Below are 25,552 nucleotides of genomic sequence, written 5' to 3' on the forward strand. Positions count from 1 at the left end.
GATTATCTAAAAACTGGAGTACTGATAGAAGTAAAGTCACCAGCCAATACACCGTTGTACCCCGTAAAAAAGAAATCTACTGAGGGGTCAGCTGCTAGGTACCGGATGGTACATGATCTAAGAGAGATAAATAAAATTTTGGAACCTATTACTCCTGTTGTGCCAAATCCACACACGTTGCTATCACAGATCCCAGCAACAGCACGAGTATTTTCTGTCATAGACTTATCAAATGCATTTTTTTCAGTACCATTACACCCAGACTGTTACAAACTGTTTGCATTTACATTTAAGAATAGACAATTAGCATGGACAAGATTACCACAGGGTATGATACATTCACCTACCTTGTACTCAGAAGCTATGAGATCAGTTCTTCAAAATTTCAAACCTACGGATGAGGTTGTAATTCTCCAATATGTTGATGACCTATTGTTATGTGCCCCTGCTCAAGAGTCCGCAAACAGCAACACAATAAGGTTGTTAATATTTCTAGCAGACATGGGCTGTAAAGTTAACAAGAAAAAAGTACAACTTTGTATGACTACGGTAGTATTTCTAGGACACTGCATTTCACAAGGTATTCGGCACCTCACCGCCGACAGACTAAAAATCATTAGAGATCTTGTTCCTCCCAAGAACTACAAAACATTAAGAGCATTTTTGGGAATAGTATCACACTGCAGACAATGGGTTATACATGCTAGTCAGCTTATGCAACCTCTATATGATTGTTTAAAAATCGAGCCTTTTCAGTTAACTGAATCAGCGCTCATAGCCTTTCAAGACCTCAAGAAAGGTCTCATGTCAGCCCCGGCCTTGGGAATCCCAGACTACGCCAAACCATTCCAATTAATGGCTGCGGAAATGTCTAATCATGCTACAGGAGTACTAACACAGAAACATGAAAATAAACAAAGACCTGTCGCATACTATTCTGCTCAATTAGATAATGTTACCAAAGCTGCACCATCATGTGTCAGAGTAGTAGCAGCTGTCTCTCTTTTGGTAGAAAAAGCCTCAGAAATAGTACTAGACCATGCCCTAATAGTACAAACTACACATGATGTACATGGCATACTGAATCAGGTATTGCCAAAACACATTTCAATGGCTAGACATCTTAGATTACAATGCTCCTTACTAATGCCACCAAACCTCACTTTTCGCCGCATATTGTCTCTAAATTTAGCCACTCTGTTACCACTAGAGACAAAGGGGGGAGTGGAAGGAGGTCAGGAAGACGAAGATGAAAATTTTTTACAATACCACGAACAAGACAATATAATACATGATTGCTTACAGTGTATAGAACAAGAAACACAAGGGCTACCTAATGTACAGGACACCCCTCTTGACAATCCAGACCTACATATGTATATAGATGGTAGTAGGTATGCAGATGAAACTGGTAACTTTCACACAGGTTATGCCATTGTATCAGATTATGATGTTATTGAAGCTGAGCCAATGCAGGCCAGCTGTTCAGCCCAGGAAGCTGAACTATTAGCTCTAATACGAGCATTACAGTTAGCAAAAGAAAAAACCGCTAATATTTTTACCGATTCTAGATATGCATATGGTATTGTACATGATTTTGGATGTATATGGAGAGCTAGAGGTTACATGACAGCTTCAGGTCAACCAGTAAAACATGGACAAATGATTAGACAAATCCTAGAATCAGCTGCCTCAACCAAACAAGTAGCAGTAATAAAAGTACCTGCACATGTAAGACTCAACACCGAGATAGCTAGGGGTAATGACCGAGCCGACAAGGCTGCTAAGCGAGCTGCAGTAAAACCTCTGACAACTGACCACACTATTAGTGCAGTATCAGAATTTGACTTAATTACACGGCTCAAAGAAGCCCACCAGCAGGTGAGTAGAGAAGAAAAAGAAGAGTGGCAGAAACAGGGGGCAGAAGAAAAAGAAGGACTATGGAGAAAAGGAGATGAGCTTTGTCTCCCCCGAGCATGGTACCCTGTTGTGGTCAGTGAAGCCCACGGACCTACACATGTGTCTGCAAACGGTATGATACAGAGGGTCAGACAGAAGTGGTTAGCCCCAGGGTTCGGCCAGGTAGCTCGAGCAAAATGTGGTTCTTGTGAAATCTGTTTAGCCCACAATCCAGGACAGACTGTTAAGACCCCCCAGAAGCACCATGTAAGACCACTATATCCGTTCCAGAGACTTCAGATCGATTACATCCAGATGCCTAAGCATGGACACTATGAGTATGTACTGGTATGTGTGGACATGTTTTCGGGGTGGCCAGAGGCTTATCCAGTTCATACAGCCACGGCTAAAGTCACTGCAGTAAAAATAGCACATGAACTGGTACCCCGTTATGGTATCCCAGAAGTGATCGAGTCAGATAGAGGTACACATTTTACTGGAGAGATTTTTCAGAATGTAATGAAAATGTTGTGTATAAAAAGTGAACTACACACCCCTTACCACCCACAGAGTTCTGGTAAGGTTGAGAGAATGAATGGAACACTTAAGTTAAAAATACAGAAAGCCATGGCAGAAACACAGAAACCATGGACTGAGTGTCTCCCAATAGCATTGTATTCAGTCAGAAACACCCCCCAGGGAAAGAGCAAACTCACCCCCCATGAAATATTGTTTGGTAGAGTTGCCAATACAGGATTGTATTTCCCACAGACTTTAATGTTAGAAACTGAAAGCTTAACTGCTTATGTACAAAATTTATGTAAGCATGTGTCTAAAATACACTCTTTAGTGTTCTCTTCCATTCCAGATCCAGATTCCATTGAGGGAACGCACAAGCTGCAACCAGGAGACGAAGTCTACGTAAAAAGACATAACAGAAGAACGCTAGAACCCAGATTTGAGGGTCCATATCAGGTGTTATTGACAACTCCAACTGCAGTAAAATTGGAAGGAAAATCAGCATGGGTACATGCAAGCCATTGCAAAAAGAAATAGTGGTGATTGTACTTGTGTTAGCTATAACGATAGATCAGGGAGACCTGTGGGATAAACTAAGTTCCCCAAAACCTACAGATAATAAATTTATAAAACATCATGAGACATTGGTAAACGGGCTGCTCGATGGCGGACAGAAAATAGCAGACTGTTGGATTTGTACGCATTCTCCAATATCAGCCACGAGCATACCCTTCCTGGCCGTACCCATGACCCCTGAGGAAGTGTTTACATGGACTAATTGCTCAGACAAATTAGCAAATAACCAAACCGTTAATTCTAGATTATGGAACACCACTGTTGCCATCCCAGTTGTGGGGTGGGTGGGATTTCCCTGGTGGCAAGGTAATATGACCGGAAAAATAAACAACTTACAATATTTAGCGTTTAAAGGAGGTGTATGGGTTCCTAGAAATAAGACGGGACTAACAGACTTAGGGTTAATTCCTACAGAAAATATACAACTCAGTTTTAGTAGCACAGTATCTTCTTCTCAACCTTTTAAACCTGATATAGTAGAAAAATACATACACAATAATGGTTGGAAATATTCACAATTATTCCCCGATGGAAACAATGATACATGTTCAAAGATACCAGGTAATATATTATGTAATGAGTCAAGTGCATATGACCCAGGTACACCGACTTGTGAAAATCCAGATGCAGGATACTGTAGTCCATTAGGTCAAAAACCCCCTTGGTGTATACTTCAGAATGTATCTAAATTTTTAGATTTGGTACATAGGTTGGTGCTCCAACACTCTGCAATATGGGATCTGCCTGAAGGAACCTTCTGGATTTGTGGAAATGGAGCATATAAATGGCTCCCAGTAGGAATAAAAGGTACATGTACTCTAGGACGCTTAACACCGGCCACATTTATAGTTCAGAATCAGCAGGTAGATATGCAAGCAGTACCTAAACACACACTATACAAAAGAGCAGCCGACAACTCGCCTAGACCTTCAGGTAGGCCACATGTGGTCCAAATGGGAATTCCTAATAAAATATTCAGCACTTTCTTTGTGTATCCAATGTTGATGCAGATGTGGGACGAATATGACAGACACAATGATCAAAATAAAGATAGCTGGTGGTCAGACACCTTCTCCTTTCTCAACCCAAAGAACTGGTTTAAGGGTATTGGAGGTTGGGTGGCTGGAATTCTGCAAGGTATATTACAGATTGTGCTAATTATAGTAGTCATATATGTAGTGTTTAAAATAGGATTAAAAATTATTTTAATATGCATAAATAAGCTTTGTAATATGGACTCAAGAATATGAAAGAAAAGAACTCCCGGACCAGGTTTTCTACCAAAAGTCCATAAGGAAGAATCAAAGGGGGAACTGAGAGGATGATGGGAGTTGTACTTCACGCAAGACTACGATGTAAGACACAGATGAAGTTATTCTTCCCTTATCTGGACATTTGGACTGACGCCCAGAAACTAGATTGTAACTTGTTTTAGCTGTCTCAGCAACCTTCTACTAATTATCACTTTTTGTTTATGAAACTTTCTTATCAACATTCCACTGTTATGAATCATCATTTCGCTGCCTGTGAAACAAAGGCATTTTACTGCGCATGTCTGACAAAAAAAAAAAAAAAAAAAAATGATTATTATTATAAATAAAGGGACAGCACCCATAGAGGGAGACGCGCTCAGGGGCTTCCCAGTACTTGATTATACACTACGTGTCTGTGTATTTCTTGTTACGGGGATACCCCGACTCCAACAAGGACCCTCCATGGCTGAATGATCCTAACAATTCATCTGTCATCTATTTTATGCTTCCTATAGAACAGCATAAAGTCTCTCTTTACGGCCACGTTCACATGTTCAGTATTTGGTCAGTATTTTACATCAGTATTTGTAAGCCAAAACCAGGAGTGGATGAAAAATGCAGAAGTGGTGCACATATTTCTATTATACTTTTACTCTAATTTTGGCTTATGAATACTGATGTAAAATACTGCCCAAATACTGAATGTGTGAACATGGCCCACAGAGAACAATTTGTTACTCTGAAACAATGGTCATTTTTGCCCATTTCCAGTGTGCTGAGGATTGGATTGGGAAGTACCTTGTAAGCACCGGGACAGATACTGTGGGTAATTACTGATAATGCCAATTTGGTCTTTTATATCTTTTTTAAGCAGTTTGAGGCATTAAAAAATAATTTTTATTCTCGGTTAATTCTCTACTTTAAGGATTACTTCTGCTATACCTGAGAGGTAAGAATTTTTTACTTACTATTGCAAGCAAAATAAGTATATAAAAAAACGATAATACAGAATGGTATCATTCAGCTTCCAAACAAAAGTTGATGTTCTGGGTTTCAAAATATAAGCAGGTCAGATCTTAAATGTGGCCCTTAAACCCCAGAAAGGGTTCCCAGCATAAGCATGGCATTAGTGACAAACACAGACATGGCAAAAGTGACTCCACACAAATAGGAATAGTTCCTTGCTTGGTGGTTACACTACAATACTGTGGCAAAGATTTTTTTTCTCGGTACGCTGTTTACCGATCAGATTAATTTATTTTATATTTTGATAGATCGGACATTTCTGAACGCAGCGATACCAAATATGTGTATTTTTGATTTCTTTTAAATAGTTTTATTTGAAATGAGGCAAAAGGGGGTTAATTTGTACTTTTGTGTTTACTTTTATTTATTTTTTAAAACTTTTTTTTATTTTTTACTGTGTTCAATAGTCCCCTCAGGAAACTTAAAAAATGAACTGGAATATACAGAGCTCAAAAAAATAAAGGGAACACTCAAATAACACATCCTAGATCTGAATGAATGAAATATTCTCATTGAATACTTTGTTCTGAACAAAGTTGAATGTGCTGACAACAAAATCACACAAAAATCATCAATGGAAATCAAATTTATTAACCAATGTAGGCCTGAATTTGGAGTCACCCCCAAAATTAAAGTGGAAAAACACACTACAGGCTGATTCAACTTTGATGTAATGTGCTTAAAACAAGTCAAAATGAGGCTCAGTATAGTGTGTGGCCTCCACGTGCCTGTATGACCTCCCTACAACACCTGGGCATGTGTAGCATCGGTGTCTCTGCCCCCTGCCAGGCAGAGACGCCGTCCCACTCACCTCCTCGCTCCCCGTTCTGCGTTCACCAGCGCTCCTCTTCCTTCTGCCTGCGGGCCGTCCTAAGGAGTCTCCGGCCAATAGCAGAGGGTCCTCCCATATATAAGGCACTTCCTCCAAAATGGAGGTGCCCGAGCAAAAGCTGTTGCAGTGTTTCTGACCTCTGCTTCAGCCCTCAGGTCCCGCTGCTAGCCTGACTACCAGTCTTGCCCGCCAGCCTGTTTACTGCCTGTTACCTGCCTGTTACCTGCCTGTTTCCTGCCGTGCCTGCCAGCCCGCTCACCTGGGAGCACTTGCCTGTTGCCTGCCTGTCACCTGCCGTGCCTGCCAGTCCGCTTACCTGGGAGCACTTGCCTGTTGCCTGCCTGTTACCTGCCGTGCCTGCCAGTCCGCTCACCTGGGAGCACTTGCCTGTAGCCTGCCTGTTACCTGCCGTGCATGCCAGCCCACTCACCTGGGAGCACTTACCTGTGACCTGCCTGTTACCTGCTTGTTACCTGCCGTGCCTTCCCGGAGGCTCCAGCCGTCACTTGCCGTGACCACCTAGAGACTCCTGCCGTCACTTGCCGTGACCACCTGCCAGCCCACCTAGAGACTCCTGCCGTCACTTGCCGTGACCACCTAGAGACTCCTGCTGTCACTTGCCGTGACCACCTGTCAGCCCACCTAGAGACTCCTGCCGTCACTTGCCGTGTCTACCTGATAGCCTACCTGGAGGCTTCCGCTCACCAGCCTGCCTGCTGTGCCTACCTGCTATTCCAGTCAGTCGCTGCCATCTGTACCGTGAGAGTCACCTGCTCCCTTACAAGGTTGTCCCCAGAGTAGCACCTGGTCCCTCGGCTCGGTCCCTCCCTGGTCACGGAGTCGTTGGCCGCCGTACGACCAGGGTCGGTCCGGGTTGATACTTAGTTACGCCCCTCTGGGTCCCTCCTTGCACCGTAGCACAGAGGTTGCAGTTGTGAAAAGTACTTATGTAAAAGACATGTAAATTGTACTTGTGATGAATGCAGACAGTAAATTTAGCACCGTGAACCTTATTTACCATTTTATATCGAAAAAAATGAACTTTTTTTTATATATATTTACATACAGTTTGATGTTATTAGTTATAGTTTACATTTATATAAAGAATATTTTTTTTATGTGAAAATGTGCAATATGCATGAATATTGCAATAAGGCCATGTAACATCTTTTGATACAAAAAAAATAAAAATTAAGTTTTTGATTTCATTTGATTATGAACAACCATGTTCACATACAGTATAATTAATGTAACATGTATTCAAATAAAACACTTAAATTAGCTAAAAATCAAGACTTTAATAGGGTTGGTCAAAAATGACCGGAATATTATAAGTGTATAGTAGACCCGAACAGAACAGCAGGATTAAGGTGTGGCCTGCCTTTTCCTTGAGCTGGAAAGTCTGTTCATCTTGTTCTCCATGTCTGTGTGTCTACTAGTTGAGCTCAGTCTTCCAGCCCTTAAAAGCATGTATGTCACTTGACAAATGGTAAGGTTTTAAATATTAGAGTTATGACTGTCCCAAATAGGGTCACCATGATGAGGTGGGATGGCTTTTGCATTATTTTGATAAAAATTATGTTAAGTAGTACCCTATATTATTTTCATACAGTATTGCTGTTTATTTATTTATTGCAGGGTATTTGCATATTATGTTTCTGTCTTTGTTTTTTTTCAGTTTAGTGGCCATGTGTGAACATGCTCTTACATGCTGCATGCACACCAATTTATATTCCAGTTAATTTCTTTAGGTTTATTCAGTTAAGTGTGCATGAGTGCATATAAAGGTGTGGCCTGCCTTTTCCTTGAGCTGGAAAGTCTATACTTTACAATTAGACATTCTGGACTTGGCTATAATAAAGATTTTGTGGTGCCACACTTTGGTATCCTGCACAGGTGACATATAACCTAAACTAACCTATTTTCTAAGCACACACAATATACAGCAAAGCATAGAGTCCATGTCATGTCAAACACATTTACACATTTTTCCTGTAATAAAACCTACAGCCTATAGACCAGGGGTCTCATACTCGACTGGGTATATGGGCCGCACATGGAAAAAATTTGAATTTGGGGGGCCGCATTCTTTGCAGGTCAAAATGACAGTTTTAGTGATACCATTTCTTTTGTATGCACAGTCTGAACATTTTTGCTGTGTTTATTTTATTTATAGCTTGGGTCGTTACGGATGTGGCAATAATAAACAAGCATTTTTTTTGTTTAGTTCATATATAAAACAGCATTTTTAGTGGCAACATATTTATTCATGCTTTATTTTTACATTTTTTTTTTTGTTAATTTTTACAATTTAGTGTCCTCCAATTGGCCACATACAGTAATATTGTTTTACAATGAGCACCAAATAATAATTCTGGCAAACATCTAGTAATGTGCCCCATCCTGGTGATCCCAATCTTGTAGTAATGTACCCCATCCTGGTGGTCCTAATCCTGTAATACTGTGCCCCATCCTTGTGGTCCCAATCTTGAAGTAATGTGCCCCATCCTGGTGGTCCCCATCTTGCAGTAATGTGCCCCATCCTGATCCTCGTGTTGGAGTAATGTGCCCCATCCTGGTGGTCCCTAACTTGTAGTAATGTGCTCCATCCTGGTAGTCCTCATCTTGTAGTGATGTGCCCATCCTGGTCCCTACCTTGTAGTAATGTGACCCATCCTGGTGGTCCTAATCCTGTAATAATGTGTCCCATCCTGGTGGTCCCAATCTTAAAGTAATATTCCCCATCCTGGTGGTCCTCATCTTGAAGTAATGTGCCCCATCCTGGTGGTCCCCATCTTGCAGTAATGTGCCCCATACTGGTGGTCCCTATCTTGCAGTAATGTGCCCCATCCTGGTGGTCCCCATATTGCAGTAATGTGCCCCATCCTGATCCCCACCTTGTAGCAATATGCCCCATCCTGCTGGTCCCCATGTTGTAGTAATATGCCCCATCCTGGTGGTCCCCATCTTGCAGTAATATGCACCATCCTGGTGGTCCCCTTCTTGCAGTAATATGCCCCATTCTGGTGGTCCCCATCTTGCAGTAATGTGCCCCATCCTGGTGATCCCCATCTTGCAGTAATGTGCCCCATCATGGTCCCCATCTTGTAGTAATATGCGACATCCTGGTGGTCCCCATCTTGCAGTCATGTGCCCCATCCTGGTGGTCCCTATCTTGTAGTAATATGCGCCGTCCTGGTGGTCCCCATCTTGCAGTAATGTGCCCCATCCTGATCTCCACCTTGTAGTAATATGCCCTATTCTGGTGGTCCCCATCTTGCAGTACTGTGCCCCATCCTGGTGGTCCCCATCTTGCAGTAATGTGCCCCATCCTGGTCCCCACCTTGTAGTAATATGTCCCATCCTGGTGGTCCCCATCTTGCAATAATATGCCCCATCCTGGTGGTCCCCATCTTGTAGTAATATGCCGCATCCTGGTGGTCCCCATCTTGCAGTAATATGCCCCATCCTGGTGGTCCCCTTCTTGCAGTAATATGCCCCATTCTGGTGGTCCCCATCTTGCAGTAATGTGCCCCATCCTGGTGGTCCCCATCTTGCAGTAATGTGCCCCATCCTGGTCCCCACCTTGTAGTAATATGCCCCATCCTGGTGGTCCCCATCTTGCAGTAATGTGCCCCTTCCTGGTGGTCCCCATATTGCAGTAATGTGCCCCATCCTGATCCCCACCTTGTAGCAATATGCCCCATCCTGGTGGTCCCCAGTTTGTAGTAATATGCCCCATCCTGGTGGTCCCCATCTTGCAGTAATATGCCCCATCCTGGTGGTCCCCTTCTTGCAGTAATATGTCCCATCCTGGTGGTCCCCATCTTGCAGTAATATGCCCCATCCTGGTGGTCCCCTTATTGCAGTAATATGCCCCATCCTGGTGGTCCCCATCTTGCAGTAATATGCCCCATCCTGGTGGTCCCCATCTTGCAGTAATGTGCCCCATTCTGATCCTTGTCTTGAAGTAATGTCCCCCATCCGGTAGTAATGCCCCATCCAGGTCCCCATCTGGTAGAATTGTCCCCCGCGCTGTTCTTCAAATGCATAAAAAAAGAAAAAAAAAAGATTACTCTCACCTGTCCTCCATTCCCTCGACGTCCTTTGTGCACATGTGGCCCGCAGGCACAGACCCCTTGACGATCCTGACCTGGTCCAGGAGGAGCCGCCAACAGCCGTGCTGCATTGCAGTGCACAGACCGGCTCTCTGCACAGCATTTCCAATGCCAGCAGCTGGCCAATCAGAGGCCAACAGCTGACATCTGCGCATGGCAGTGACGTCATACGCCCCTGCGCTGGGACGGCTGGCATTGGAAATGTTGTGCTGGGAGACGGGCTCTGCATGGCAATGCAGCGCGGCTGTCGGTGGCTCCTCCTGGACCAGGTCAGGATCGTCAAGGGCTCTGTGCCTGCGGGCCGCATAAAGCAGCCTCAGGGCCGCATGCGGCCCGCGGGCCGAGAATTTGAGACCTCTGCTATAGACAATACAGTGTGGCTTGCCTGGCTCACTATACTTAAGTATGCCTTAGCCAGGTAATTAACTGTAAATACTTTTGTGCCTAAAAATTACAAAAGTATTCTCAGAGTGATGCCTTTATTTGCTAACCAGAAAATATATATATGCAAGCTTTCAGAGCACGCAGGCTCCTTCTTTAGGCAGGATTACAAATTAATTTCTCTGTTCAACCATCTTAGGTCTCATTCACACGTCAGTGTCTCCAGAACGGGTCGTGACAGTTTTCCCACGTACTGGAGACACATACACACGTAGTGTGTTTCCATGGACCATGTGTCCATGGGCAAAACACACTGACATGTCATGTCAAAACATGCTGACATGTCTTTGCGCCAGCAGGAAACAATGTTGGGAGTTGTATTCTGCCCCCACTGTCTACAACAAGTGTAAAAATAAGAATAAAATAAAAACATATTATACTCACCTTTACACCTAATTCGCTAAAGAAAGTGTCCCCTTTAAACAAACCAAAAATAAAAAAACACAATATCCCTCACCTGTCTGAAGATGAAATAATCCAGTGTCCACGCAATAATCCATCTGTGCAACATGAGGAACTGAGGAGAATGAAGCGATGCAGCAAGAGGGCCCCTAAACTGCGCTGAACTCACTGAGTGACAGGACACTCAGTGAGAGCTGCTCATAGGATTGCTAGAGAGGCAAATCAGAACTGCCCCTTGACTGCAAAAGACTTTCTGAGAGATTTAGCAGACTCAAATTGTGGTACTTTGTTTTAGTTTTCAGAGACACCTGCGCACATATAGCCTTCATGGAAGAGTCATCAGAAGAAAACCTCTCCTGTGTCCTGACCATAAAATTCAGAGTCAGAAGTATGTAAAAGAAAATCTAAACAAGCCTGATGCATTCTGGAAACAAGTCCTGTAGATCAATGAGGAACTCTTTGGCCACAATGATCAAAGGTATGGGGGTGGACCAATCATGCTTTGGGGTTGTGTTGCAGCCAATGGCACAGGAAACATTTCACGGGTAGAGGGAAGAATGAATTCAATGAAATTTCAACTAATTCTTGATGCAAACATAGCAACATCTGTAAAAAAGCTGAAGTTGAAAAGAGGATGTCTTCTACAAATGAAAAATGATCCTAAACATACGTCAAAATACACAATAGACTATCTCAAAAGGTGCAAGCTGAAGGTTTTACAATGGCCCTTACAGTCCCCTGCTCTGAACATTAATGATGAGCCACTATTTGTCACTCGCCCAAGCATCACAGTTTTGAAATGCTCGGGCGGGAGCTTGAGTCCCCGCCCGCATGTTGGGTGAATTTTAGGCAGCCAGTTACTATGCAGGGATTGTCTGACAGTCACTGTAATGCCATGGCCATTTTGGTTGTGGCATTACAGTGATTGGCTGGCCACATAGCGTCATCGGGTCTATATAAGACCAGGACCCTATGCTCGTCACAGTCTACCGGTCAAAGACACAGAGTAGGGAAAGCTGCTGCTGAGTAAGGGAGAGAATTAGCGGTTATTTCAAGCAGAGATTCCACACCACTATCAGAAATTTACTCTAACAGTCCTTGTAAGGTCTAATTTTGAAGAAAATATTAATCCAGCTGATAGCACTAGTTAGGCAGAGTTTGTGGAGAGCTAGTATAGTACAGAATAAGGTCCATTGCACGTTCTTTCTGCTGCTTGAACTCCTATCAAGAGCCCTAGATATTTTTGCTCTTAATCATGCTAATTTTGGTGAAAAGCAATATAATACACCATTTTTACTGCTTTATTTGCTTGTTAGCAGCATACTTCCAGATTTGGTTGATTTGACTAGCATTGCTGTATTGTGGAAGCAGAGAAACTTGTCCATCATCTCAGGTGGTAAAATATTACTGCAGTATTAATCCTGTTATTTTTTGCAATCTTCAAAAGATTATTCACCATTTAACCCCTTAAGCTCCGAGGGTGGTTTGCACGTTAATGACCAGGCCAATTTTTACAATTCTGACCACTGTCACTTTATGAGGTAATTACTCTGGAACGCTTCAACGGATCCCCCTGATTCTGAGAATTTTTTTTCGTGACATATTGTACTTCATGATTGTGGTAAAATTTCTTCGATATCACTTGCGTTTATTTGTGAAAAAAATGGAAATTTGGCGAAAATTTTGAAAATTTTGCAATTTTCAAAATTTGAATTTTTATGCCCTTAAATCAGAGAGATATGTCACACAAAAGAATTAATAACTAACATTTCACACATGTCTACTTTACATCAGCACAATTTTGGAACCAAAATTTTTTTTTGTTAGGGAGCTATAAGGGTTAAAAGTTGACAAGCAATTTCTCATTTTTCCAACAAAATTTACAAAACCATTTTTTTAGGGACCACATCACATTTGAAGTCACTTTGAGAGGTCTTTATGACAGAAAATACCCAAAAGTGACACCATTCTAAAAACTGCACCCCTCAAGGTGCTCAAAACCACATTCAAGAACTTTATTAACCCTTCAGGTGCTTCACAGGAATTTTTTGAATGTGGAAGAAAAAAATGAACATTTAACTTTTTTCACAAAAATGTTAATTTAGACCCAATTTTTTTTATTTTCACAGGGGTAACAAGAAAAAATGGACCCCAAAATTTGTTGTGAAATTTCCCCTGGGCACGCAGATACCCAATATTTGGGGAAAAAACACTGTTTGGGCGCACGGCAGGGCTCGGAAGGGAAGGAGCGCCATTTGACTTTTTGATTGTAAAATTTGCTTGAATAATTAGCGGACGCCATGTTGTGTTTGGAGAGCCCCTGTGTGCCCAAACATAGGAGCTCCCCCACAAGTGACCCCATTTTGGAAACTAGACCCCCCAAGGCACCTATCTAGATGCATAGTGAGCACTTGGAACCCCCAGGTGCTTCGCAAATTGATTCGTAAAAATGAAAAAGTGTTTTTTTTTTCACTTTTTCATTTTTACGAATCAATTTGTGAAGCACCTAGGGGTTCCAAGTGCTCACTATGCATCTAGATAGGTGCCTTGGGGGGTCTACTATCCAAAATGGGGTCACTTGTGGGTGGAGCTCCAATGTTTGGGCACACAGGGACTCTCCAAATGCAACATGAAATCCGCTAACAAATTGAATGGAAAATCGGCTCAAATTGTTAGCGGACACAATGTTGCGTTTGGAGAGCCCCTGTGTGCCCAAACATTGGAGCTCCCCCACAAGTGACCCCATTTTGGAAACTAGACCCCCAAAGGCACCTATCTAGATGCATAGTGAGCACTTGGAACCCCAAGGTGCTTCACAAATTGATTCGTAAAAATGAAAAAGTGAAAAAAAAACACTTTTTCATTTTTATGAATCAATTTGTGAAGCACCTAGGGGTTCCAAGTGCTCACTATGCATCTAATTAGGTGCCTTCGGGGGTCTAGTTTCCAAAATGGGGTCACTTGTGGGGGAGCTCCAATGTTTGGGCACACAGGGACTCTTCAAATGCAACATGGTGTCCGCTAACAAATTGTCGGCTCAAATTGTTAGCGGACACCATGTTGCGTTTGGAGAGCCCCTGTGTGCCCAAACATTGGAGCTCCCCCACAAGTGACCCCATTTTGGAAACTAGACCCCCCAAGGCACCTATCTAGATGCATAGTGAGCACTTGGAACCCCCAGGTGCTTCGCAAATTGATTCCTAAAAATGAAAAAGTGTTTTTTTTTTCACTTTTTATTTTGGTGGATTTTTTTTTTATTTTTTTTTTAATATTTTTGCAATTTTTTTTTTTTTTTCACTTTCTGAAAGCTTATATAGTTTATTACTTTGTCCCACTCTGAGACTTTCACTTTTTTTTCTCTGATCGCCTGCATGGCACAGGAATGCAGCACCATCCCTGTGTCATGCAGGCTCTCAGCGCCGGACAGGGAGAAGATTGTTTGGAGATGCACTGCGCATGTCCAAACAATCTTCCTGCTGTCTGGTGACCCGGATGTTGTCATGACGACATCGGGTCATCATGGCAACACCCGGGAAGCCTTTGCAGACAGCGCTGGAAGCCAGAAGAGGAGGTGAGTATCTGCGATCACCTCCCCTTGCCCCCGCAATGCTGCGATCGACTTCGATCGACTTCGATCGCAGAATCGCGGGGGTTAATGTGCTGGGAGCGGTGCAGGACCGCTCCCTGCACATAGTATCGGGTGTCAGCTGTGACAATCAGCTGACACCCGGCGGCGATCGCGCCCGCACAGCCTGTGTGCGCGCGCGATCGCCATGACGTACTAATACGGGTCTGGCTCTTAAGTCCCAGGGCACAGACACGTATTAGTACGTCAGATGTTGTTAAGGGGTTAAAGTCTGCTACCTGTGTGTAAAAAGTATATTCACACTTGTTCGCTGACCAATAGCATAACTATACCGTGACCGGGAAAAATAATTGGTCATCAGACGTTATCAAATACTGAGGTATTAATCCATTTTTTTTTTTGCAAAATATTATACTGCATTTATAGTCTGCTACTTGTATGTCAAAAGTATATTCCCACTTGTTTGCTGACCAAAAGCATCGCTATACCCTCACTGGGCAAAAGAATTAGTCATCAGACGTGATCAAATAGTGCGGTATTAATTCTGATTTTTTTTGCAAGCTGCAAAATATTTTAGTCCATTTAAAATGAGCAAGGAGCGTGGCAAGGGACGGAGAAGTGGACTTGATGCCGATAGCGCACGCAGAGGCTGACAAACATCCACATCGACCTACCTTCCTGTCCCAATTTCTAGAGGGCCACGGAACACCACTCTTGAAGCCAGAACAGTGTGAAAAGGTTGTTGGTTGGATAGCAGATAATGCTTCCCGTCAGTTTGTCACCACCACCACCACCCTGTCTTCGACACGGTACAGTCTCAGTAGTCATGAGCCTGGACCACATATTGCTCACTCTGATTCTCCTTCCTCCCACCATGTCAAGCGTCCGGAGATAAGTGATCCCACACTTCGACATTCTGCTGGTCACATTTCCATTTATAGATTCTGTCTAGTGATGGGCAAGCACTAAAATGCTCAATGCTTGGGTCGAGCAAAATGGAATGCTCGGGTGCTCGACCCGAGCAACGAGCCCAATGTAAGTATACAGGAAACTCTAGCATTTTTCAGGCGGCTCCCCCCAGCGGTCTGCAGAGGGCCTAAAAATTGCCCAAATCGATAGGAACAGTGCTCAAATGACATGGGAACAGCATGGGGAAGACCCCTGGAAGCATTTCTGACTCCCAGGTCACTGCTGTCAATAATATTGTCAGAGGTATTATGTCACTTTTACGGACTCACAATAAAACATACAAAAGCGAAACCAAAATGGACAAATGCATACACCGGGAAATGTCATTTTAACATTTTACAACCTTATCTGGCCATGTGGAGTGTGAGACATGATCAGACACATCCTGTTTCATTTATGAAGGAGGGACTCTGAAAGTCACAAAGCCTATTTTTATAGGGCCATCAGATGATCTTTACTATTCTTAAAGGGCCAGCAGTCGGCCCTCGCTATTCTTAGAGACATCAGCCGGCTATGCTTTGTTGTTTCCATTACTAAAGAGTGGGTCTCCTACACTGTTATTGCGTATGCAGTGAGTGGCAGGTCTGCCCAAAATATGGACGCCCCCAATACCACTTTGAAAATTTGGACGCACACCAATACCACTTTGAAGAGACTTAGAGGAGGGCCTCCTGAAAACAATGTTCTCATTATTAGGAAGTGGGTCTCCCATTGTGTTTACCTATGCAGTGAATGCAAGGGCTGCCAAAAATTTGGACCTACTCCAATGCCCCGTGGAAGAGACATAGAGGAGGGCTTCCTGAAAAAAAATGTTCCCATTATTAGGAAGTGGGTCTCCCATTGTGTTTGCCTATACAGTGAATGCAAGGGTTGCCAAAAATTTGGAGGCACTCCAATACTGCTTCGAAGAGATGTGGAGGTCAGAGGGCCTCCTGTAGACAATGTTTCCATTATTAGCAAGTGGGTCTGTCATAGTGTTGGCCTATGCAGTGAATGCAAGGGCTGCCAAAAATTGGGAGACACTCCAATACACCTTGGAAAAGATGTGGAGGAGGGCCTCATAAAAAAATTTCCCATTAGAAAGGAGCGGGTCCCCAATACTTGTAATGCCCATGCACTAAGTGTATGGGCTGACAAACATTTACCCCCCCAAAAAGACACTGGATTTGAGTTTATGTTACGCTGCTATCATTCAGTGGTGTTGAGAAGTCTGGCCCAATCCAGCCCTAGTTAATTTTTTATAAGAGTTTGCCTGTCAGCATTTTCAGTTGACAGGCAGATGCACTTATCAGTTATAATTCCACCAGCGACACTAAAAACCCGCTCGGATAAAACGCTAGCGACAGGGCAGGTCAGGATATCCAAGGCGTAGAGAGCCAGTTCATTCCACGTGTCCAGCTTGGATACCCAATAATTATAAGGCACAGATGAATCACGGAGGACGTTGGTACGGTCGGCAGGATACTCTCTCAGCATCTTCCCAAACTTTGCACTCCTTGTGAAAGTACCCCGTGCCTCAGGGACTGAGAAAACTCTCCCAGAACTTTGGCAGTGTTCCCGTACCTCTGCTGGATTGGAGTTGTGTCTCTCTCGCCTGTACTCCTTGGCTGTCCAACGAACTGTGACCTCTGCCGCCAGCGTTTTCAGGTAGTAATTTTTTAAATAGCTCCGCAACAAGGGCCTTCTGGTACTGCCCCATTTTTGAAAACCTATCCGCCTCTGGTATAAGAGATAGAAAGTTCTCCTTGTAGCGTGGATCTATGTTACGGATCCGGGTGGTAGAACCTCTGTGTTGCGGTGCACGGAGGGACCACAGGGGCATAACTAGGTATCAACTCGGACCGACCAAGGTTGTACGGCGGCTCAATCGACTCCGTGACCAGTGAAGGACCGAGAAGAGGGACCAGGTGCTACTCTGGGGACCGACCTTGTATGAGAGCAGGTGACTCCCACGGGTCAGAAGGCAGGGACTGACCGGTGCAGCAGATGAGCATGGCAGGCAGGCTGACGGGTGATCCGGGCAGACGGACTGGCAGGCACGGCAGGTAAAAAGCAGGAGCCTCCAGGTAGGCGGGCTGGTAAGCACAGCAGGAAACAGGCAGGTGCTTCTAGGTAAGTGGGCTGACAGGATTGGCAGGTAACAGGCAGGAGCCTCCAGGTAGGTGGGCTGGTAGGCACAGCAGGTAAGAGGCAGGTGCTTCTTGGTAAGCGGGCTGGTAGGCACGGCAGGTAACAGGCAGGTGCTTCCAGGTAAGCAGGTGGACAGAGCCCATAGACAGACTGGCGGACTGGACTGTAGACAGACTGTTGGGCTGGAGAATAGACAAGCAGGCGGACTGGACTTGTAGTCAGGCTGGCGGACTGGGCTTGTAGTCAGGCTGGCTGACTGGACTTGTAGTCACGCTGGCGGGCTGGACTTGTAGTCATGCTGGCGGGCTGGACTTGTAGTCAGGCTGGCGGGCTGGACTTGTAGTCAGGCTGGCAGGCTGGACTTGTAGTCAGGCTGGCGGACTGGACTTGTAGTCAGGCTGGCGGACTGGACATGTAGTATGGCTGGGGGACTGGACTTGTAGTCTGGCTGGCGGGCTGGACTGGAAGTCAGGCTAGCAGCGGGACCTGAGGGCTGAAGCAGAGTATAACGCACAAAGCTACAACCGTGCACGGGCACCTCCATTTTGGAGGAGGTGCCCTTTATATGGGAGGTCCTCCGGCTATTGGCCGGGGACTCCTTAGGACAACGCGTGCAGCCCCTTTAAGAGGGAGGGAACGCATGCCCTAAGCACAGTGCCCGGGAAGCTGCACGTGCCAGCATCAACAGAGGCAGGAGCACCAGAGGACGCCGGGCAGGGAGTGCGGCGGTAAGTGGGACGGCGTCTCTGCCTGTCAGGGGGGAGAGACGCCGATACTACAGTACCCCCCCCCTTTACGCCCCCTCTTTTTTAGGCCAGAAAGAATTTTTTTAAGGAGAAGCGGGGCGTGGATGTTCTCCCTTGGTTCCCAAGTTCTCTCCTCTGGGCCAAATCCCTTCCAATCCACCAGAAAAAAGGTTTTTCCTCTTACCCTCTTGGTGGCCAGAATGTTCTCTACCTCATAGACGTCCTCAGCGAAGACCGGAGCTGGGGAGGTACCTGGATTGTCAGAAAAAGAATTAAGCACCACTGGTTTGAGGAGAGATACGTGGAAGGAGTTGGGAATCCATAAGGTGGCCGGAAGTTTTAACTTGTAAGCTACTGGGTTGATTCGCTGGAGGACTTCAAATGGGCCGATGGACCGTGGGCCCAACTTATAGGAGGGTATCTTGAGACTAACATGTTTGGAGGATCCAGACGTCTCTTATCAACATGTTTCTTCATCCGCTCGGAGGATTGAAGAAGTGCGGATCTAGTGTCCTCCCAAATGGTAGAAAATTCACTGACCAGAGACTCGGCGGCAGGGTTTTCCACAGCAGCGGAAACGGGAAATGGAATCCGGGGATGTTGACCATAGACCACAAAGAACGGGGACTTGGAAGAAGATTCGCTCTCATGGTTGTTGTAGGAGAACTCAGCCCATGGTAGGAGCTCCACCCAATCGGTATGGTGAGCGTTGACGAAGTGTCGGAGGTAGCTGGTAAGGATCTGATTGATACGTTCCACTTGGCCATTGGACTGCGGATGGTAAGCAGAGGAGAAATCCAGGGTGACATCCAGCAGTTTACACGTAGCTCTCCAGAAGCGCAAAGTGAACTGGACCCCTCGATCAGACACCATGTGGAGGGGTAGGCCGTGGAGACGAAAGATGTGATGGATGAAATCCTTAGCCAGCACAGATGCAGATGGGAGACCAGGCAGAGGGATGAAGTGGACCATTTTAGAAAAGCGGTCAGCGACCACCCGAATGACCGTACAACCGGCAGAAACAGGGAGATCAGTAATAAAGTCCGACGAACAGGCCGTGACGAAGTCTACCACATCCTGGCGCAGGGTAGGCCACCAGTAATGCCGGGTAATGAGCAGAAAGGTCTTCTTCTGGCCAGCATGGCCGGCTAGTTTGGATGAATGATCCCAGTGAAGAGCCTTCTTACGATCTGGAACCGCTACATACGTCTTACCGGGTGGGAGATGAGAAAGGTCCAAGGGGGCCACATTCATCACTTTGGAGGGGTCGATGATATGCATAGGCTCCTCCTATAGATCGTACGACAGGAAGGATCAGGACAAGGCGTCGGCTTTAACGTTCTTGTCCGCCGGGCGGTAATGTAGGTTGAAGTTGAAGTGGGCGAAGAACAAAGACCACCAGGCCTGACGTGGATTGAGTCTTTGGGCATTCTGTAGATAAGCCAGGTTTTTGTGGTCAATATAGATGACCACTGGGTGCAGAGTCCCCTCGAGCAGGTAACGCCACTCCTCCAGCGCCAATTTGATGGCTAGCAGTTCTCAGTCTCCTATGGAATAGTTGCGCTCAGACGAGGAGAAGAGCTTGGAGAAGAAGCCGCAGGTTACCATTCTCACGGATGGAGATTTCTGGGTGAGCACCGCTCCGGCTCCGGCTCTGGAAGCATCAACCTTCAGAAAGAACTGTTTGTTGCTATCTGGACGGTGCAGCACAGGAGCGGAAGAGAAGGCTTGTTTTAAGGAAAGGAAGGCCTCCTCCGCTTCGGACGGCTATTCCTTCAGATTTGCTCCCTTTCGTGTGAGCGCAGAGATGGGAGCAGTCCGAGAAGAGAAATGTGGAATGAAGAGACGGTAATAGTTGGCGAAGCCCAGGAATCGCTGAATCGCCTTCAACCCCTCCAGACGGGGCCAATTTAAGATTTAAGTGGTGGAACCTCTGTGCTGCAAGGAGGGACCAGAGGGGCGTAACTAGGTATCAACTCCCACCGACCAAGGTCGTACAGCGGCTCAATCGACTCCGTGACCAGGGAAGGACCGAGCAGAGGGACCAGGTGCTACTCTGGGGACCGACTTTGTATGAGAGCAGGTGACTCCCATGGGTCAGAAGGCAGGGACTGACCGGTACAGCAGATGAGCACAGCAGGCAGGCTGACGGGTGATCCGGGCAGACGGACTGGTAGGCACCGCAGGTAAAAAGCAGGAGCCTCCAGGTAGGTGGGCTGGTAGGCACGGCAGGTAACAGGCAGGTGCTTCTAGGTAAGTGGGCTGGCAGGCACGGCAGGTAACATGCAGGAGCCTCCAGTTAGGCTGGCTGGTAGGCACAACAGGTAACAAGCAGGTGCTTCCAGGTAAGCAGGCGGACAGAGCCCATAGACAGACTGGCGGACAGGACTGTAGACAGACTGTCGGGCTGGAGAATAGACAAGGAGGCGGACTGGACTTGTAGTCAGGCTGGCGGACTGGACTTGTAGTCAGGCTGGCAGACTGGACTTGTAGTCAGGCTGGCGGACTGGACTTGTAGTCAGGCTGGCAGACTGGACTTGTAGTCTGACTGGCGGGTTGGACTTGTAGTCAGGCTGGCGGGCTGGAGTTGTAGTCAGGCTGGCGGGCTGGACTTGTAGTCAGGCTGGCGGGCTGGACTTGTAGTCTGGCTGGCGGGCTGGATTGGTAGTCAGGCTAGCAGCGGGACCTGAGGGCTGAAGCAGAGTATAACACACAAAGCTACAGCCTTGCACGGGCACCTCCATTTTGCAGGAGTGCCGGTGAATGCCGGGCAGGGAGCGCGGCGGTAAGTGGGACGGCGTCTCTGCCTGTCAGGGGGCAGAGACGCTGATACTACAGTCTAGAAGCGTCACCAACCAGTAATGACTGTCACCCAAAATTTTGAGAACCCGGGGGTCACGGGAAAGGCAGCGTAACATGAACTCAGTCATGCGTGCCAGACTGCTAACAGGTAAGACTTCCGTGTCCTCACAAAGAGGACGACTGACCATGCTCTTCTCCTCCTCTTCCTCCCTGTCCTCAGGCCATCCACACTGAACAGACGGTATTGTGCAGGTAGTACCACCTATAGCGCATGAAACTAGCTCCTGTCCTTCCTCCTCCTCCTCTTCCTCATTGTCACCCAATCCACATTGGGATGAGATGAGGCTGGGCTGTGTGTAATCACCCTGTATGGTTCCTTGCTCCATCTTATCGTGCTCTGCCTGCAATGCATCCTCTTTGATTGTGCGCAGAGAGCATTTCCGAAGACAGAGAACTTTTGGTCTGTACTGTATGTTGGGAAGGATTTGTGAGCAGCAGAGGGCAGTTGTTGAGTACCAGCTTCAACAAGGCCGTCGGTATTCAGTTCAGACTCCACACATAAGACCTCAGGAGTGGTCATGGATATCTGACATTTGTGTCTTCCTCCAAAACTTTGAGGACTCTTCCAAGATGGTGAGCGGCCATGACGCCATAATTAGCATCACCAACTGGCTTCTCTGTCTACTGAAATGCTTGCTGCTCACAATTAAAGGGGAGGCATTGCAGGCGGAGCACGATGAGATGGAACAAGGAACTATATAGGGTGATGCTATACAGATCAGCCTCATCTCATCTCAAAGCGGATTGGGTGATAATGAGGAGGAGGAAGAGGAGGAGGATGAATAGGAGCTGGTTTCCTGCGCTGCAAATGGTACTACCCATACAACATTCATTCCGTCTGTTCAGCTTAGATGGTCTGAGGAGAGGGAGAATGAGGAGGAGGTCAAGGAGAAGGATGAGGATGAGAACACGGACAGTTGTCCTCTTGGTGGGGACAGGGAAGTCTTGGCTGTTGTCAGTCTGACACACAAGTCTGACTTTATGTTCCGCTGCCTTTCCCATGACCCTCACATTCTACGCATTTTGGGTGACAGTAATTACTGGTTGGTCACACTTCTAGACCCGCGCTATAAGGAGAACTTTCCATCTCTCCTTCCCGTGGCGGAGAGGACTAATAAAATGTTGCAGTACCAGAAGGCTCTTGTTGAAGAATTATTAAAAAAATTCACAGCTGACAACTCTGGCGGCAGAGAGACAAGGGAGACACAAACAGATGCAGCAGATGCAGAGGAACACTGTTAAAGATTTGGGACAGTTTTCTCAGACCCTCCTAGCGCCCTGGCCATGATGACTGGGGTATTCTCACAAGCAGGGAAATGTTTTGGAAGGTTCTGAAGAACTATTTTGCTGACCGTACCAATGTCCTCTGTGATTCCTCTGTGCCTTATAACTATTGGGTATCCAAGCTGGGCACGTGGTATGGACTGTCTCTCTACGTCTTGGAGGTCCTGGCTTGCCCTGTGGCTAGCGTTTTGTCAGAGTGAGATTTAAGTGCCATCAGGGGTATTATAACTGATAAGCGCATCCGCCTGTCAATTGAAAATGCTGACAGGCTGACTCTAATTAAAATGAACAAGGGATGGATTGGAACAGACTTCTTGACACCACCAGATGATAGCAGTGGAACATAAAGTCAAATCCATTTTTTTTTTTTGGGCAGTCTATTCCCATTCACCTCTTCACACCCAGACATGGGTATACGCCTCATGATTTTGTCTATTTTATGTCACCCTCCTCCTTCTCCTTCTCCTCATTCTCCACCACCATATCAACAGGGTAACCACAATGCAACAGCCACATAATTTATTTTTAGGGTGTTTATGATGCCCGTAGGAAATATTTTTAGAAGGCTACCTCTAACATTCTGTATGTTATACAGTATGTTCATGTATACAGTATGTTCATTTATACTCCCCAGGGGTAAATGTTTTTCAGCCCATGCACTTAGTGCATGTGCATTATCAGTATAGGAGAACTACTCCTTAATAATGGGAACAATTTTTTTAATGAGGCCCTCCTCTACGTCTCTTCAAAGGGGTATTGGAGTGCTTCCTAACTTTTGGCAGCCCTTGCAGTCACTGCATACGCAAAAACAGTATAGAAGACCCACTCCTTAATAATGGGAACAGTTTTTTTTAATGAGGACCTCCTCTACATGTCTTCAGAGGGGTATTGGAGTGCGTCCTAATTTTTGGCAGCCCTTGCAGTCACTGCATACACAATAACAGTATAGGAGACATACTGCTTTATAATGGGAACATTTCTTTGAATGAGACCCTCCTCTATGTCTCTTTAAAGGGGTATTGGAGTGTGTCCTAAATTTTGGCAGCCTTTGAACTTGCTGCATACGCAATGACAGTATAGGAGACCCACTCCTTAATAAGGGGAAAAAAAAAGTACTGAGGCCCTTCACTACGTCTATTCAAAGTGGTATTGGAGTGCGTCCTAATTTTTGGCAGCCTTTGCACTTACTGCACATGCAATAACAGTATAGGATACCCCCTCTTTTGTTGTATGTTGCAGTACCAGATGGGTCTTGTTGAAGAATTATTAAAATAAATCCCATCTGACAACGCTGGTGGCAGAGGTCTCAGTTTATTTGAGAACCAAGGAGTACAGGTGAGGGAGAAACAAATCAGATGCAGCAGAGGCAGGGGAATGCTGTCAAAGGTCTGGGACAGTTTTCTCAGAACCTCGAAGTGCCCTGGCCCTGATGCGCGGGTTACTCTAACAAGGAGGGAAAAGTTTTGGAAGATGCTGAAGGTCTACCTTGGTGACCATACCAGTGATTCCTCTGTGCCTTAGAACTATTGGGTATCCAAGCTGGACACGTGGCATGAACGCCTTGGAGGACCTGGCCGCTAGCGTTTTGTCAGAGATGGTTTTTAGTGCCAACAGGGGGTATTATAACATGCAGTGGTGGCCAAAAGTATTGGCACCCCTGCAATTCTGTCAGATAATACTCAGTTTCTTCCTGAAAATGATTGCAATCACAAATTCTTTGGTATTATTATCTTCATTTAATTTGTCTTTAATGAAAAAACACAAAAAGAATTGTCCTAAAGCCAAATTGGATATAATTCCACACCAAACCTAAAAAAGGGGGTGGACAAAAGTATTGGCACTGTTTGAAAAATCATGTGATGCTTCTCTAATTCGTGTAATTAACAGCACCTGTAACTTACCTGTGGCACCTAACAGGTGTTGGCAATAACTAAATCACACTTGCAGCCAGTTAACATGGATTAAAGTTGACTCAACCTCTGTCCTGTGTCCTTGTGTGTACCACATTGAGCATGGAGAAAAGAAAGAAGACCAAAGAACTGTCTGAGGACTTGAGAAACCAAATTGTGAGGAAGCATGAGCAATCTCAAGGCTACAAGTCCATCTCCAAAGACCTGAATGTTCCTGTGTCATCCGTGCGCAGTGTCATCAAGAATTTTAAAGCCCATGGCACTGTGGCTAACCTTCCTAGATGTGGACAGAAAATAAAAATTGACGAGAGATTTCAACGCAAGATTGTGCGGATGGTGGATAAAGAACCTCGACTAACATCCAAACAAGTTCAAGCTGCCCTGCAGTCCGAGGGTGCAACAGTGTCAGCCCGTACTATCAGTCGGCGTCTGAATGAAAAGGGACTGTATGGTAGGATACCCAGGAAGACCCCACTTCTTACCCCGAGACATAAAAAAGCCATGCTGGAGTTTGCCAAAAGTTACCTGAGAAAGCCTAAAACGTTTTGGAAGAATGTTCTCTGGTCAGATGAGACAAAAGTAGAGCTTTTTGGGAAAAAGCATCAACATAGAGTGTATAGGAAAAAAAAAGAGGCATTCAAAGAAAAGAACACGGTCCCTACAGTCAAACATGGCGGAGGTTCCCTGATGTTTTGGGGTTGCTTTGCTGCCTCTAGCACTGGACTGCTTGACCGTGTGCATGGCATTATGAAGTCTGAAGACTACCAACAAATTTTGCAGCATAATGTAGGGCCCAGTGTGAGAAAGCTGGGTCTCCCTCAGAGGTCATGGGTCTTCCAGCAGGACAATGACCCAAAACACACTTCCAAAAGCACTATAAAATGGTTTGAGAGAAAGCACTGGAGACTTCTAAGGTGGCCAGCAATGAGTCCAGACCTGAATCCCATAGAACACCTGTGGAGAGATCTCAAAATGGCAGTTTGGAGAAGGCACCCTTTA

This window comes from Phyllobates terribilis, unplaced genomic scaffold, assembly GCF_046119375.1.
Source record: "Phyllobates terribilis strain yellow unplaced genomic scaffold, ASM4611937v1 Scaffold_4__5_contigs__length_816908805, whole genome shotgun sequence".
Classification (NCBI taxonomy): domain Eukaryota; kingdom Metazoa; phylum Chordata; class Amphibia; order Anura; family Dendrobatidae; genus Phyllobates; species Phyllobates terribilis.